Raw genomic sequence first — 15,702 nt, 5'->3', positions numbered from 1 at the left:
CATTGTTGAGACGATTGTGATGCTCTTCTTCTTCTTGATTCAGTTCATGAAACTCATACTATGGTCGGCGAAAACCAAGACGACGATTACTGAAAAAAAAGAACTGAATAAATAAAAAACAGATACTTAAATCATTTCCAAAATAAAATAAATGAAGTGAATACAACACTCGGTATCAAATCCCTTTCGCTAACTGATTATGCACCACAGTGTGAACGAAAACACCACCTTTTGTCTTCCTATTCATCTCGTAACACTCGTAATGTGGCCCACGAAAACATAGATGACGATCAACAGGTAAGAAACCAAAGAAATAAAATCTATTTTAGAAAGCAGATAGTCAGAACACATAACAAACGAAAGCTATAAATTAAATTGAATGCTAGAATGGGAATAAAAGTAAATCACATTTTGATTTTCGAAAACATATAGTCAAATCGTCTTCCAGGTATAACAACACATGAGTATTCGAATGCAATGTTGTGTCAAAATTTTAAGTCAAGCGACCGATTACTTTTTCGAGTTTTGTGAAGCCGCTGTAAACAGTGTTTGTTATACCAGATATACAATCATTATTCTCAGCTGTTAGGTTTATTATGTTAAGCTCTGTATTCCGCATCCAATGGAACTTTTTCGACTCTAGTGAGTACCACACTATAAAAAGCCATATTACGGAGCTTGCATGACGAGAAGTACCATTGATGCTGACACTAGTTGTACTGGATTTTCTGTGTACTTGAAATTTATGCTTGCCATTTTGTTTGCTAATCTATAAATCAAGGAAGATAATAGCATTATGTGTTTCATGTTACAGAGTGGACTTTATCTGATGAAGGAGGTTGCTAAGTTATTTTGCAAAACAATCTATTTTCCTTGATGTTCCGTTATAGAAGATAAGCATACCATCCACACATAGTTTGTAATAATTAATCTTTTTTGTTATTATTGCATTAACTCTGACACAACATGTTTCTAGACGATGCACGAGGATATTGGTTAGAAGAGTAGTTCCCACTGGGACTCACTTTTTGTACACAAACAACTTGTGGTTAAAGCTGAAATAGTCGTGCACTATCACCACAATTTCCACAATTTAATAGCTTTACGTAGAAAAACGTGCGTTTTATATATTTTTTTGGTTAATGAGATTCTTTCGTTTACTTGTATATTTGTGTACAAGGTAAGTATATCGAAAGACGCGAATTGAGTTTTGTTCAGAAAGGAAATACCTTGAATACTTTTATTAGGCTTATAGCTATTTTTTATTCGAAAATTATCTTAAAATGCAGAAACTTTAGCGGTGAAGCATAAAAGGCCGCGCTTGGCATCTTGTCAGTCTTTTGACTCACTCTTAGGATGGCCGGACGATAAGCGGCTGAAATATCAGTGGAGGAAATTTTATTTGTGCGGCTGCATGCCTGAAATTTAATGGGCTGAAGGGTTCATGATTGTGCATTCAGACTTTTCATTTAAGGATAAGAGGAAGTAAAATTCTTTCAGTACTTCTTTCTAAATTGTAGCTATATTTTGGGAGTTGGGTCATAATTAACTTCTTTTACATTTTTTAAAATCTAATGTGTTATTTACGTATTTCTGTACAGATAAAGGGAATATGTAACTATCATAGCTATGCTAGTTAGTTGATATAACACTTTCTTCATATAGAAAACTTTCAGTTTACAGTGCCACAATTTTTAAAGTTTAAATGTGTACTTGCCACCACTAACTAGGCTAAAATGAAAAAAATCATTACTATAATGTACGTCATAGCTGTAGAAGCATGTCATTACTGCACCATATTGCTCTTTTGAGCAACCAACAGAATCACTAGTTGACATGTCCGCCATATTCTCTTTAGTCAAGATCATGTTCAGCATTCTTGATATCATGGCTGAAGACAGCTATGGTGCAATGTATAAAGGAAAACCTTTCCTCAAGCAGGTAAAATGTAAAGGCCTTTTATATAATGTAAAGGCTTCTGAAGATTAGAAAATCATGAATATTCTGGTATATAATAGAAGCAGAAAAGTGAAAATTTGTACAAGAAATCCTTGCTGCCATCTGACGATGGTTCGAAACCCGAAACCAATGACGATGACATAACGCATTCATGAAAAAGTTTGTTTACAGTTTTTTACTTCAGTGGTACATATGAAATCAGCTGCGGTGTTCTCAATCTATTATGGTTAGATAATGAATGTAATAAGTTTCTACTGAAGAACTCGTCCTAATCCACTGAAGATAAACTTCACAGAAACCGGAAATTAATGGTCTACGATATATTACGTTTAGAGTTAGCTCTGTAATATGACAGTTTTTCGTAATTTTAAGTCACTTTAATTCAGTATACAAACATTTAATATACGACCTTCGCTGTTTTTAGTTCGTAGTGCCCCCCTCCCCCCCCCCCCCTTCATTGCATTGCACGTGATGTAACATAGTGTAATTCTTTTATCTTCCCAGTACAATAATCCAGCTTTATTCTTTCGCATATCAGCTGTGTTATTTATTCATGTTGCTACCAATTAGTCTGAAGTCGTTAACAATAAATAATTGTTCTTTTTAATGTTTCAGCATTCATCCGCCATCTCCGGTTTCCAAGACAACAACAAAAGGTATGGATATATTCAGATATTCAGTATAAAATGTGTAGCGAACGCTGTGAAAAAAATGCTTGCGTTTATTCTGGAGCGCGAAGTTCTGTCAGAATACGTTGTTCTCAGAGTCTTGTCAGCTAAGGTACCAGGGGTAGAGAAAGGACGGGGATAGCCGCCACTCTAAAGTTTGACGATTTTTTAATTAAGTTGCAGTCGATATAGAAACCTTAAAATCACAGGATCTATAGGCAGGCTCCTCTCCTGCCTTTTCGACTTATTCTTTGGTTAAAAAGAACTACCTAAATAATCAACAATCTGAAAAATGCTGAAGTGGCTCTTAGGCCCGACGTGTAAGAAGAAAGACCTTATTTGCAGTACAAATTACAATCTGAAAGTAAAAAATAAAATGCTTGGTTATCATTTTTCTAATATAAAATTCAGTATTACTACCGACAAAATGTAGGGTGATTCAAAAAAATTCAGGTACAGTTTTCTCAGAACTAGTCGTCCTCGTCCTCAACAACAGCCAGTCGTTATTGAGGATCAATCTCACATCCTGGACACTTGACCTGTGCCTCAACGTAGGGAATTTTTTCTGGAGATAAGCAGTCCTGTCCTTTCCTGCCACTCTAGTCTCATTATTGAATTTATGACGAAGGTTCTACCTCTCGGCCAATTAAAATTTTGTACTCCTTAACTATCACGCCGAAAAAAAAAACTGTCTCTAACAACGAGAAATGATCATAAATTTCCTTATTCCGTTTTAAGGTAAAAAAGTTACTGAAAACATGTAAATAACTGAACTTATTTCTTGGAACTGGATAGGTGGTTGCAGCAGTTTTGAAAGCCATGCCGCCGTCCTTCACTACTCGTATTTGGTGTCACACGCACACCACGATGGAATGTCTCCTCAGCGCTTATGTGTGTACACCATCGTTGTGGGGGAAGAATATATTATTTTTATTAAATATAAATTTGATTTATTATTGGGTTATTATTGTATTTATTGTCTGTCGCTGTAGCTGAGTGGTCAGCTCGGCTGGCTGCCCATCAGAGGACCCGGGTTAAATATTTCTTCACCTATATATCAGTAAGAAATAGAGAAAAATGTTTTAGTTGAGAGTGAATAGGCCGGCCTTTGTGACCGAGCGGTTCTAGGCCCTTCAGTCTGGAACCACGCAGCTGCTACGGTCGCAGGTTCGAATCCTGCCTCTGGCATGGATGTGTGTCATGTCGTTAGGTTAGTTAGGTTTACGTAGTTCTAAGTCTAGGGGACTGATGACCTCAGATGTTACGTTCCATAGTGCCCGGAGCCATTTGAACCATTTTGAGAGTGACTATTGGTCTCAGCGGCCGACATTCTCGCCAACACTCCATTCCATAAAAATTATTGTTACGCAACGTCTTCCAGTGAACATGGTAATTTGTCGTTAAGTGGCCGCTCTTTCAACACAATTATGTTATAAAAACTTAACTTGTTATGTATACCTGTAACAGTTAAATGCAATGAGAACTTAGCATAGATCATATCTCAAAACAATTTAAATCGTGACTGCGATACAACTGTACATAATTATGGGGGTTCCAGGTGATAGCTTTGTGCATTTGCCGTACGATTACATGATTATACAGACAAATTCAGATATCTATTATGCCCTTACTTCCGCTTTATGTTAGAATCCGAGCTTGATTCATGTCACACGTTTCTCAGCTGCTGTTTCTACTACACCCTAACAAAGCATGACACTCTAATGGATCGTTTCTAGGGTATTGTTAAATAAGATGTCAACATTGATAAATAGTATGTTCAAAAAATTAAAGATGTTGCAGCTACAGTGGACTATTACTATCTCCATCTAACTAGATACTGCTCTAACCTCCACTCTTTACTCAGCTCTTGACACACTCATGTACCGCAACATGTTAATAGCGAAAAACTCAGCAGAATTGAATTTCCTGATATTCAACTTCCTTTCATGTTCTCTAATAATTCACTTTCTACTTATCCAGTCTTCCTCTCTTAATCATTTATCAGTTGAATCGTCGCTAGTATATTCCTTTTGCCCTTCTACATAGATACCAACCTTTCTTTAATAACGAAAGGCGCGTACAACATAAAACTACCTCTTCATCGGCGCTAGAAGGAACGGCAAAGCACGAGAGATAACGAACAGAAGCTATGAACGTTGCGTTATTGTTTTCCGAAGCTAATAATATGCACACAAGTTGCAACACTACCTAGCTAATGTGCCTTTTATAGTGTTGTCCTTTTTAATTGCTGTTTTAACCTCGTGCCTCGCACTGCATTCATAGACTGGGCGCTAATGACCACTGTAGTTGTGTGCCCTAAAACCACAAAAAAGAAAGAAAAAAAAACTACCTAGCTAGAATGACGATGCAAAACTTTCATATTCAGAGACTGTTATTTTGCATGGCGAGTGCACTGTTTTTGAGGAAGTAAGCCAAGTGGCCACCTGAAGCTTCCTTTACCATTGACCACAGACATGTATGGCCTATGAGAAGCTGCTTGGCCATTATACTCCAGTCTTTCTAACTCCCTATGCACATTGTGCTAGATGGTCGGATGGCAGCGCTTTTGACTTGACGAGTGATTTCTTCCGCGATTACATGAGATTCTTTTACGACAACCCTCAGCAACGCCCGGCGCTCCTAGTCCGCATGGGGTCTCCTGGTCTTGGTTTAGCTGCGGCTGTTTCGCTGTTCCTTCTCCCCCGCCCTTCGCCCACCCATCTCAGTGACGACCTAAATCGGTTGGTTAAGCATTGCCTTATTGCCGAAGCTCACTTTCTCCACGCAGTAGTGCAGTGTAGTGTAATTATTTCCTTTCTATTGTCTTTGGAAAAATATTTAATTTCTTTCCTCGCAAGTTATAGTACATTGGCAATTTTTTGAAGCAGTTTAATGATAATACTTACAAGTAAATATCGTAAAATGTGTTCAATTGTGATAACATAGCCGGCCGCGGTGGTCTAGTGGTTCTAGGCGCGCAGTCCGGAACCGCGGGACTGCTACGGTCGCAGGTTCGAATCCTGCCTCCGGCATGGATGTGTGTGATGTCCTTAGGTTAGTTAGGTTTAAGTAGTTTTAAGTTCTAGGGGACTGATGACCACAGATGTTAAGTCCCATAGTGCTCAGAGCCATTTTGTGATAACATACTGTAAAATAAAAAAATTAAGATAGTGCCTTTATGGAATAATACTGATTATAATGTTTATTTTGACTGAAAATACTGATATTGCGACAAGCAAAGGCGTAACGTAACAAGCAAGTTAAGGTACATATATTTTCTTACTATTGCATGAACCAGAACGGCTAAGTTATGAATTTTCTAGTATATTCATGGTATCCACATTATGCTTCTTTTACGTCTATGGTCACAAACTTTTAGTTAACAGATTATCGGTTTCGCTCTACAATGACCATCATCAGATTTGCTTCATAAAAACGAAGTCCTAATGTACTGCAGCCATAGTGGCATCGTCAAATGTTAAATGCTGAATCAGCACAAGTATTTAACATTTGAGGATGCCTGTATGGCAGCAGTACATTAGGACTTTGGTTTTATGAAGCAAATCTGATGATGGTCATTATAGACCGAAACCGGTAATCTGTTAACAAAAAGTTTGTGACCATAGACGTAAAGTAAAGGAAACATATTGCATATACGGGTCACTGTTGTATTCGCGACAATGTCGCAGCTTGTGTATCCACATTAGCTCCTGCTAGCGTCATGGAAAGGGGCATCTAGAAGACATACTATAGAATGGTAAATTGGATCAGTCTATATGCCACTTACAGTAGACCTTTCGTTTAATTATTGGCTTAAATCGACTAAAATTACGTCTTGCAAGCACCTCCTGGATTCGCCTCACTGGTACTCGTGATCAAGAAATAGCTACACAAGTGTACCAATAATCGATAAAACATTTAGGGTAGCTCCTGAAAAGTGGCAGCTGCAAGTTCACCACGTTGTGCTCCATTGCACCGTCGTCTAGGGCAGTGTTTCTCAACTGCCGCGTCGTGACACAGAAGTGCGTTGCAATTACATGTTAGACGTGTCACGAGGATTTTAATGTCTTCTATCCTTACGCAGATAAAACATCTAGAACGTAAAAAAATTATCGTCAAATCTGTTCTTGAATTAGCCCAATTTGCAAGACGCCAATAATTATACGTGATTATACGCCTCTAAACATGTATCGTAACAAGGAAGGAAGGAAGATTGGGCTTAACGTCCGGTTTGAACCGATGTCATTAGAGATTGGGCAAAGCCTCGGATTGTGTCAAGGATGGAGAAGGAAATAGGCCGTGCCACTTGAAAGGAACTATCCCGGCATCTGCCTGGAGCGATTTACGGAAATGACTGAGAAATCTAAATCTCGATGGCCGGACACCGTCATCCTGTTGAATGAGAGTTCTGTGTCGTATCACAATAACTGTATACTTTTGGCATTAAATTCTAAAAGGAATGATCCTTCATTCCATGAATAATATTCACAGAAACGCTTCCAGTTTTTTGTGGCCTTTGGCATCCTTTCGTTCTTAGTCGCCACGGCCACCGTTACAGTACGGACAGGATACGATGGCCAAAGCGCAGTGACCAGTTTTCGTCAAAAGCTTTGACAGAATTCCTTCCTTCCTTCGTTCAGAAGTGGAGGCTGACAAGAGTTCGCACCTTCTGGCCGGTCGGCACTGACATAATCGAAGGCGGATACCCTGCAATCTTTCTCAAACGATTTTACAGAGACTATTTGGTGAAAAACTTTTTGTAGCTTCGTGTGTCAGGAACATGATTATGTGTCCATTTCGTTAATGGTCATTTATTGCGATATTTAGGTGGAAGTATGGCACTGCGCGAAATTCTGGAAAGTTTGTAATAAGAAACAGGGTTCGCTATGATTTTGTGTTTGGTGCATATTACATAATATGTTTCTGCATATGAATTTTAGTTAACATGTTGAACTGTTGTTTAGAATTGCGTAGAGTCACCAGTCTCGAGACTGCGCCAGGGATAAAGTCAGAGTGAAATATCCCTAGCATTGCTCATGTATCATAAACGATTTCAGACATTTTGGCAAATAACGCGCAAGGAGGAGAGTATTTTGCCATATCGTTACGCAAAACTTCATAATCTACTGCGTTATTCCACTAACTACAGATTTTTCGACGAAAGAAAGTAATTTTTAAGGGCTCCGCTGGTGAAAAGCTGGTGAAACCAGAAATGCTATGGATTTTGGAACATAAGTGAAGACATTATACATTTGGTTTTGTACTGTGTGTGTCGTGACCTTGCTTTTCCTCAGTTCCTCTCTTACTAAACCACTGTTTAAGAATTCTCTCGCAATCGTCTCTGTACAACGTGTTAGTGAGGTGAGACACTGTAAACTCCGCTGTGTTTCGGCAAAAGGAGGAAATATTAACACGGCGATCAGAGAAATGTGTAGGTTTTACTCAAAATTCACAACTCACGACGCTTCTCCAATAGTTACAAATGTAAAACAAGCCAGACGAAAATAAATCACTACATTTTTTGCGGTATTCTTTTTTGATACTAACCAAAGCAGAGATGACAGCTCTTTTTGAATGGTCAAAATGCAAGTATGGGCGTGAAGGACCCCACTTAATACTTACAAAAAGTACGAGTGCTGGCTTCAGTTTAGAATGGCAGTTCCCCTCCAGCGCTCCGCATTTCCCCTAAAATGCCCGTCCGTGACCCCCACCACTGCTGATCACCTCACCTGTGCCCTCGTGTCTGCGCATTTACTGGCCATAGTATTCTGCATGGACTCTACCTCTGCCTTTTCGTCGGAATATTCGCGTCTGCCAGTAACAAACTGCGGTAGATACTCAAAATGGATTTGTGGAAATTCTGGGTTCTTCCTTTTATTAGTTCCATATACATATATAAGACGACAACATCAACTACTCAGCCATTTTCACATTTTAGTGAGCAGTCATTGATGGTCTGTTTCACTATTAAATACATTTTAATACTGGTTTCAGTAGTTCCGTGTGTTTTCTAGTTGCTAATGCTCCCTTTTGATCATGGACAGTTTTGTAATAAGGAAAAAATAGTTTTACACCTCGACAGCTCTTCTAAATATGAAGAATGGAGAGGAATATACTAATATTCGAAAGAGAATAACGGTTGCAAACCGTTAGTCATCGAACATCGGGAAAGACATAAAAACAGGATCAGACGATGGCCAACAGAAGCGCCACTATAAAGAAATATATACAAATTTTGGATTTACGTGGAGAGGCAAAGACGGCAAGCCTACACCGAAATGTTTGGTGTGCGGCCCAATATTGTCAAATTGTCGTACCTAACAAGCCGAAAAAACCTTTGGAACGAAACCATCACAGCGTGTTTTAAAAACCGTGAGTGTTCTCAGTGTCTGTATACTTCCGTTCAAGCATCATGATGGAAAAACGAATAATTCGGCATCGTTCAAAATTTCTGAAATAATTTCCATGGAACAGAAACCCCATAACATCGGCAGCAAGCTTCCATTACCTGCATGCAATAAAATGGTTGCTTCTGTGTTGAGATTGGAAGCAGTTAAACAGATATCTAATGTACCTCTGTCAAATCATAGGCCTACAGCTCATCGGGACAGTACGGACATGACGGTTGGTATTGAAAGTAGTGTTTCAGAAAACTTAACAAACACGCTGTTTGCTCTACAGGTAGATGAAATCTGACATTCCCGGTACATCTACATCTACATCCACACTCCGCAAGCCACCTGACGGTGTGTGGCGGAGGGTATCTTGAGTACCTCTATCGGTTCTCCCTTCTATTCCAGTCTCGTATTGTTCGTGGAAAGAAAGATTGTCGGTATGCCTCCGTGTGGGCTCTAATCTCTCTGATTTTATTCTCATGGTCTCTTCGCGAAATATACGTCGGAGGGAGCAATATACTGCTTGACTCCTCGGTGAAGGTATGTTCTCGAAAGTTCAACAAAAGCCCGTACCGAGCTACTGAGCGTCTCTCCTGAAAAGTCTTCCACTGGAGTTTATCTATCATCTCAGTAACAATTTCGCGATTACTAAATGATCCTGTAACGAAACGCGCTGCTCTCCGTTGGATCTTCTCTATCTCTTCTGTCAACCCTATCTGGTACGGATCCCACACTGGAGAGCAATATTCAAGCAGTGCGCGAACAAGTGTACTGTAACCTACTTCCCTTGTTTTCGGATTGCATTCCCTTAGGATTCTTCCAATGAATCTGTCTAGCATCTGCTTTACCGATGATTAACTTTGTGATCATTCCATTTTAAATCACTCCTAATGTCTACTCCCAGATAATTTATGGACTTCACTGCTTCCACTTACTGAGTTGCTATATTGTAGCTAAATGATAAAGGATCTTTCTTTCTATGTATTCACAGCACATTACACTTGTCTACACTGAGATTCCATTGCCATTCTCTGCACCACGCGTTAATTCGTTGCAGATCCTCCTGCAGTTTAGTACAATTTTCCATTGTTACAACCTCTCGATATACCACAGCATCATCCACAAAGAGCCTCAATGAACTTCTGATGTTATCCACAAGGTCATTTACATATATTGTGAACAGCAACGGTCCTACGACAATCCCCTGGGGCACACCTGAAATCACTCTTACTTCAGAAGACTTCTCTCCATTGAGAGTGACATGCTGCGTTCTGTTATCTAGGAACTCTTCAATCCAATCACACAATTGGTCTGATAGTCCATATGCTCTTACTTCGTTCATTAAACGACTGTGGGGAACTGTATCGAACACCTTGCGGAAGTCAAGAAACACGGCATCTACCTGGGAACCCGTGTCTATGGCCCTCTGAGTCTCGTGGACAAATAGCGCGAGCTGGGTTTCACACGATCGTCTTTTTCGAAACCCATGCTGATTCCTACAGAGTAGATTACTAGTCCCCGGAAAACTCATTATACTCGAACATAATACGTGTTCCAAAATTCTACAACTGATCGACGTTAGAGATATAGGTCTATAGTTCTGCACGGTTATTGGTTATGAACTGCAGATTGAAACTGATGAAACTGCAAAAAGGCAGGAATTTAAGGAGATGGGACCTGGATAAACTGAAAGAACCAGAGGTTGTACAGAGTTTCAGGGAGAGCATAAGGGAACAATTGACAGGAATGGGGGAAAGAAATACAGTAGAAGAAAAGGAGGGATGAAGTAGTGAAGGCAGCAGAGGATCAAGTAGGTAAAAAGACGAGGGCTAGTAGAAATCCTTGGATAACAGAAGAAATATTGAATTTAATTGATGAAAGGAGAAAACATAAAAATGCAGTAAATGAAGCAGGCAAAAAGGAATACAAACGTCTCAAAAATGAGATCGACAGGAAGTGTAAAATGGCTAAGCAGGGATGGCTAGAGGACAAATGTAAGGATGTAGAGGCTTGTCTCACTAGGGGTAAGGTAGATACTGCCTACAGGAAAATTAAAGAGACCTTAAGAGAGAAGAGAACCACTTGTATGAATATCAAGAGCTCAGATGGCAACCCAGTTCTAAGCAAAGAAGGGAAGGCAGAAAGGTGGAAGGAGTATATAGAGGGTTTATACAAGGGCGATGTACTTGAGGACAATATTATGGAAATGGAAGAGGATGTAGATGAAGATGAAATGGGAGATAAGATACTGCGTGAAGAGTTTGACAGAGCACTGAAAGACCTGAGTCGAAACAAGGCCCCGGGAGTAGACAACATTCCATTAGAACTACTGATGGCCTCGGGAGAGCCAGTCATGACAAAACTCTACCATCTGGTGAGCAAGATGTATGAGACAGGCGAAATACCCACAGACTTCAAGAAGAATATAATAATTCCAATACCAAAAGAAAGCAGGCGTTGATAGATGTGAAAATTACCGAACAATCAGTTTAATAAGTCACAGCTGCAAAATACTAACGCGAATTCTTTACAGAAGAATGGAAAAACTGGTAGATGCCGACCTCGGGGAAGATCAGTTTGGATTCCGTAGAAATGTTGGAACACGTGAGGCAATACTAACCTTACGACTTATCTTAGAAGAAAGATTAAGAAAAGGCAAACCTACGTTTCTAGCGTTTGTAGACTTAGAGAAAGCTTTTGACAACGTTAACTGGAATACTCTCTTTCAAATTCTGAAGGTGGCAGGGGTAAAATACAGGGAGCGAAAGGCTATTTACAATTTGTACGGAAACCAGATGGCAGTTATAAGAGTCGAGGGGCATGAAAGGGAAGCAGTGGTTGGGAAAGGAGTGAGACAGGGTTGTAGCCTCTCCCCGATGTTATTCAATCTGTATATTGAGCAAGCAGTAAAGGAAACAAAAGAAAAATTCGGAGTAGGTATTAAAATTCATGGAGAAGAAGTAAAAACTTTGAGGTTCGCCTATGACATTGTAATTCTGTCAGAGACAGCAAAGGACTTGGAAGAGCAGTTGAACGGAATGGACAGTGTCTTGAAAGGAGGATATAAGATGAACATCAACAAAAGCAAAACGAGGATAATGGAATGTAGTCAAATTAAATCTGGTGATGCTGAGGGTATTAGATTAGGAAATGAGGCACTTAAAGTAGTAAAGGAGTTTTGCTATTTAGGGAGTAAAATAACTGATGATGGTCGAAGTAGAGAGGATATAAAATGTAGACTGGCAATGGCAAGGAAATCGTTTCTGAAGAAGAGAAATTTGTTAACATCGAGTATAGATTTAAGTGTCAGGAAGTTGTTTCTGAAAGTATTTGTATGGAGTGTAGCCATGTATTGAAGTGAAACATGGACGATAACCAATTTGGACAAGAAGAGAATAGAAGCTTTTGAAATGTGGTGCTACAGAAGAATGTTGAAGATAAGGTGGGTAGATCACGTAACTAATGAGGAGGTATTGAATAGGATTGGGGAGAAAAGAAGTTTGTGGCACAACTTGACTAGAAGAAGGGATCGGTTGGTAGGACATGTTTTGAGGCATCAAAAGATCACAAATTTAGCATTGGAGGGCAGCGTGGAGGGTAAAAATCGTAGAGGGAGACCAAGAGATGAATACACTAAGCAGATTCAGAAGGATGTAGGTTGCAGTAGGTACTGGGAGATGAAGAAGCTTGCACAGGATAGAGTAGCATGGAGAGCTGCATCAAACCAGTCTCAGGACTGAAGACCACAACAACAACAACAACAACAGTTCTGCACATCTGTCCGACCTCCCTTCTTGAAAACGGGGATGACCTGTGCCCTCTTCCAATCCTTTGGAACGCTACACTCTTCTAGAGACCTACGGTACACCGCTGCAAGAAGGGGGGCAAGTTCCTTCGCCTACTCTGTGTAAAATCGAACTGGTATCCCATCAGGTCCAGCGGCCTTTCCTCTTTTGAGCGATTTTAATTGTCTCTCTATCCCTCTGTCGTCTATTTCAATATCTACCATTTTGTCATCTGTGCGACAATCTAGAGAGGGAACTACAGTGCAGTCTTCCTCTGTGAAACAGCTTTGGAAAAAGACATTTAGTATTTCGGACTTTAGTCTGTCATCCTCTGTTTCAGTACCATTTTGGTCGCAGTGTCTGGACATTCTGTTTTGATCCACCTACCGCTTTGACATAAGACCAAAATTTCTTACCATTTTCTGCCAAGTCAGTACATAGAAATTTACTTTCGAATTCATTGTAGAACCTCTCGCATAGCCCTCCTCACACTACATTTCGCTTCTCATAATTTTTGTTTGTCTGCAAGGCTTTGGCTATGTTTATGTTTGCTGTGGAGTTCCCTTTGCTTCCGCAGCAGTTTTCTAACTCGGCTTTTGTACCACGGTGGCTCTTTTCCATCTCTTAACATCTTGCTTGGGACATGCTCATCTAATGCATATTGTACGGTCGTTTTGAACTTTGTCCACTGATCCTCAACATTATCTGTACTTGAGACAAAACTTTTGTGTTGAGACGTCAAGTACTCTGAAATCTGCTTTTTGTCACTTTTGCTAAACAGAAAAATCTTCCTACCTTTTTTAATATTTCTATTTACGGCTGAAATCATCGATGCAGTAACCGCTTTAAGATCGCTGATTCCCTGTTCTGCGTTAACTGTTTCAAATAGTTCGGGTCTGTTTGTCAACAGAAGGTCTAACATGTTATCGCCACGAATCGGTTCTCTGTTTAACTGCTCAAGGTAGTTTTCGGATAACGCACTTAAAAAAATTTCACTGGATTCTTTGTCCCTTCCACTCGTTATAAACGTTTGAGTCTCCCAGTCTATATTCGGTTAATTAAAATCTCCACCCAGAACTGTAACATGGTCGGGAAATCTACTTGATATATTTTCCAAATTTTCCTTCACGTGCTCTGCCAGAACAACTGCTCAGCCAGGGGGCCTATAGAGACATCCAATTACCATGTTTGAGCCTGCTTTAACCGTGGCCTTCACCCAAATTACGAGGGCAGTTCAATAAGTAATGCAACACATTTTTTTTATCGGCCAATTTTGGTTGAAAAAACCGGAAATTTCTTGTGGAATATTTTCAAAAATTCCCGCTTCGTCTCGTTTAGTTTCATTGACTTCCGACAGGTGGCAGCGCTGTACGGAGCTGTTAAAATGGCGTCTGTAACGGATGTGCGTTGCAAACAACGGGCAGTGATCGAGTTTCTTTTGGCGGAAAACCAGGGCATCTCAGATATTCATAGGCGCTTGCAGAATGTCTACGGTGATCTGGCAGTGGACAAAAGCACGATGAGTCGTTGGGCAAAGCGTGTGTCATCATCGCCGCAAGGTCAAGCAAGACTGTCTGATCTCCCGCGTGCGGGCCGGCCGTGCACAACTGTGACTCCTGCAATGGCGGAGCGTGCGAACACACTCGTTCGAGATGATCGACGGATCACCATCAAACAACTCAGTGCTCAACTTGACATCTCTGTTGGTAGTGCTGTCACAATTGTTCACCAGTTGGGATATTCAAAGGTTTGTTCCCGTTGGGTCCCTCGTTGTCTAACCGAACACCATAAAGAGCAAAGGAGAACCATCTGTGCGGAATTGCTTGCTAGTCACGTGGCTGAGGGTGACAATTTCTTGTCAAAGATTGTTACAGGCGATGAAACATGAGTTCATCACTTCGAACCTGAAACAAAACGGCAATCAATGGAGTGGCGCCACACCCACTCCCCTACCAAGATAAAGTTTAAAGCCATACCCTCAGCCGGTAAAGTCATGGTTACAGTCTTCTGGGACGCTGAAGGGGTTATTCTGTTCGATGTCCTTCCCCACTGTCAAACGATCAACTCTGAAGTGTATTGTGCTACTCTTCAGAAATTGAAGAAACTACTTCAGCGTGTTCGTAGGCACAAAAATCCTAACGAACTACTTCTTCATGACAACGCAAGACCTCACACAAGTCTTCGCACCCGAGAGGAGCTCACAAAACTTCAGTGGACTGTTCTTCCTCATGCACCCTACATCCCCGATCTCGCACCGTCGGATTTCCATATGTTTGGCCCAATGAAGGACGCAATCCGTGGGAGGCACTACGCGGATGATGAAGAAGTTATTGATGCAGTACGACGTTGGCTCCGACATCGACCAGTGGAATGGTACCGTGCAGGCATACAGGCCCTCATTTCAAGGTGGCGTTAGGCCGTAGCATTGAATGGAGATTACGTTGAAAAATAGTGTTGTGTAGCTAAAAGATTGGGGAATAACCTGGTGTATTTCAATGCTGAATAAAACAACCCCAGTTTCAGAAAAAAAATGTGTTGCATTACTTATTGAACTGCCCTCGTACTTCACATTTCGGATGTCCGTCAATTTCCTTCGATACTATCGTACTTTTTATCGCTATAAACACGTCTCACCCTTCACTGTCCAGCCTGTCTCTGCGGTATACATTCCAATCTGAGTTTAGAATTTCATTACTGTTTACATCTGGTTTCAGCTAACTTTCTGTCCCTAGTACTATGTGGGCGTTGTGACCGTTTATTAATGAGAGCAGTTCTGGGACCTTTCCATAGACGCTCCTGCAGTTTACTATTAGGACATTAATATTGTTATTCCCTGTTGAGTTTTGTCTACTACTACCTTGTCGCGTCTCAGGAGGCGTCTTGTCGGGCCTAGGG

At 40.5% G+C, this 15,702-nt stretch overlaps 1 protein-coding gene across 1 annotated transcript in view; it reads left to right on the top strand.

The window, feature by feature from the left end:
• Positions 1-15,702, top strand: part of LOC124545869 (TWiK family of potassium channels protein 18) — a 1,287,501-nt gene that overhangs the window by 363,907 nt on the left and 907,892 nt on the right. Inside the window, exon 2 of the mRNA XM_047124829.1 lies at positions 2,575-2,615. The gene's annotated coding sequence lies outside the window, so the exon portion shown is untranslated. The remainder of the gene's footprint in view (positions 1-2,574; positions 2,616-15,702) is intronic.

The sequence above is a fragment of the Schistocerca americana genome, chromosome 8, assembly GCF_021461395.2.
Source record: "Schistocerca americana isolate TAMUIC-IGC-003095 chromosome 8, iqSchAmer2.1, whole genome shotgun sequence".
Taxonomy (NCBI): Eukaryota; Metazoa; Arthropoda; class Insecta; order Orthoptera; family Acrididae; genus Schistocerca; species Schistocerca americana.
This window is presented reverse-complemented; position numbering and strand designations above follow the sequence as displayed.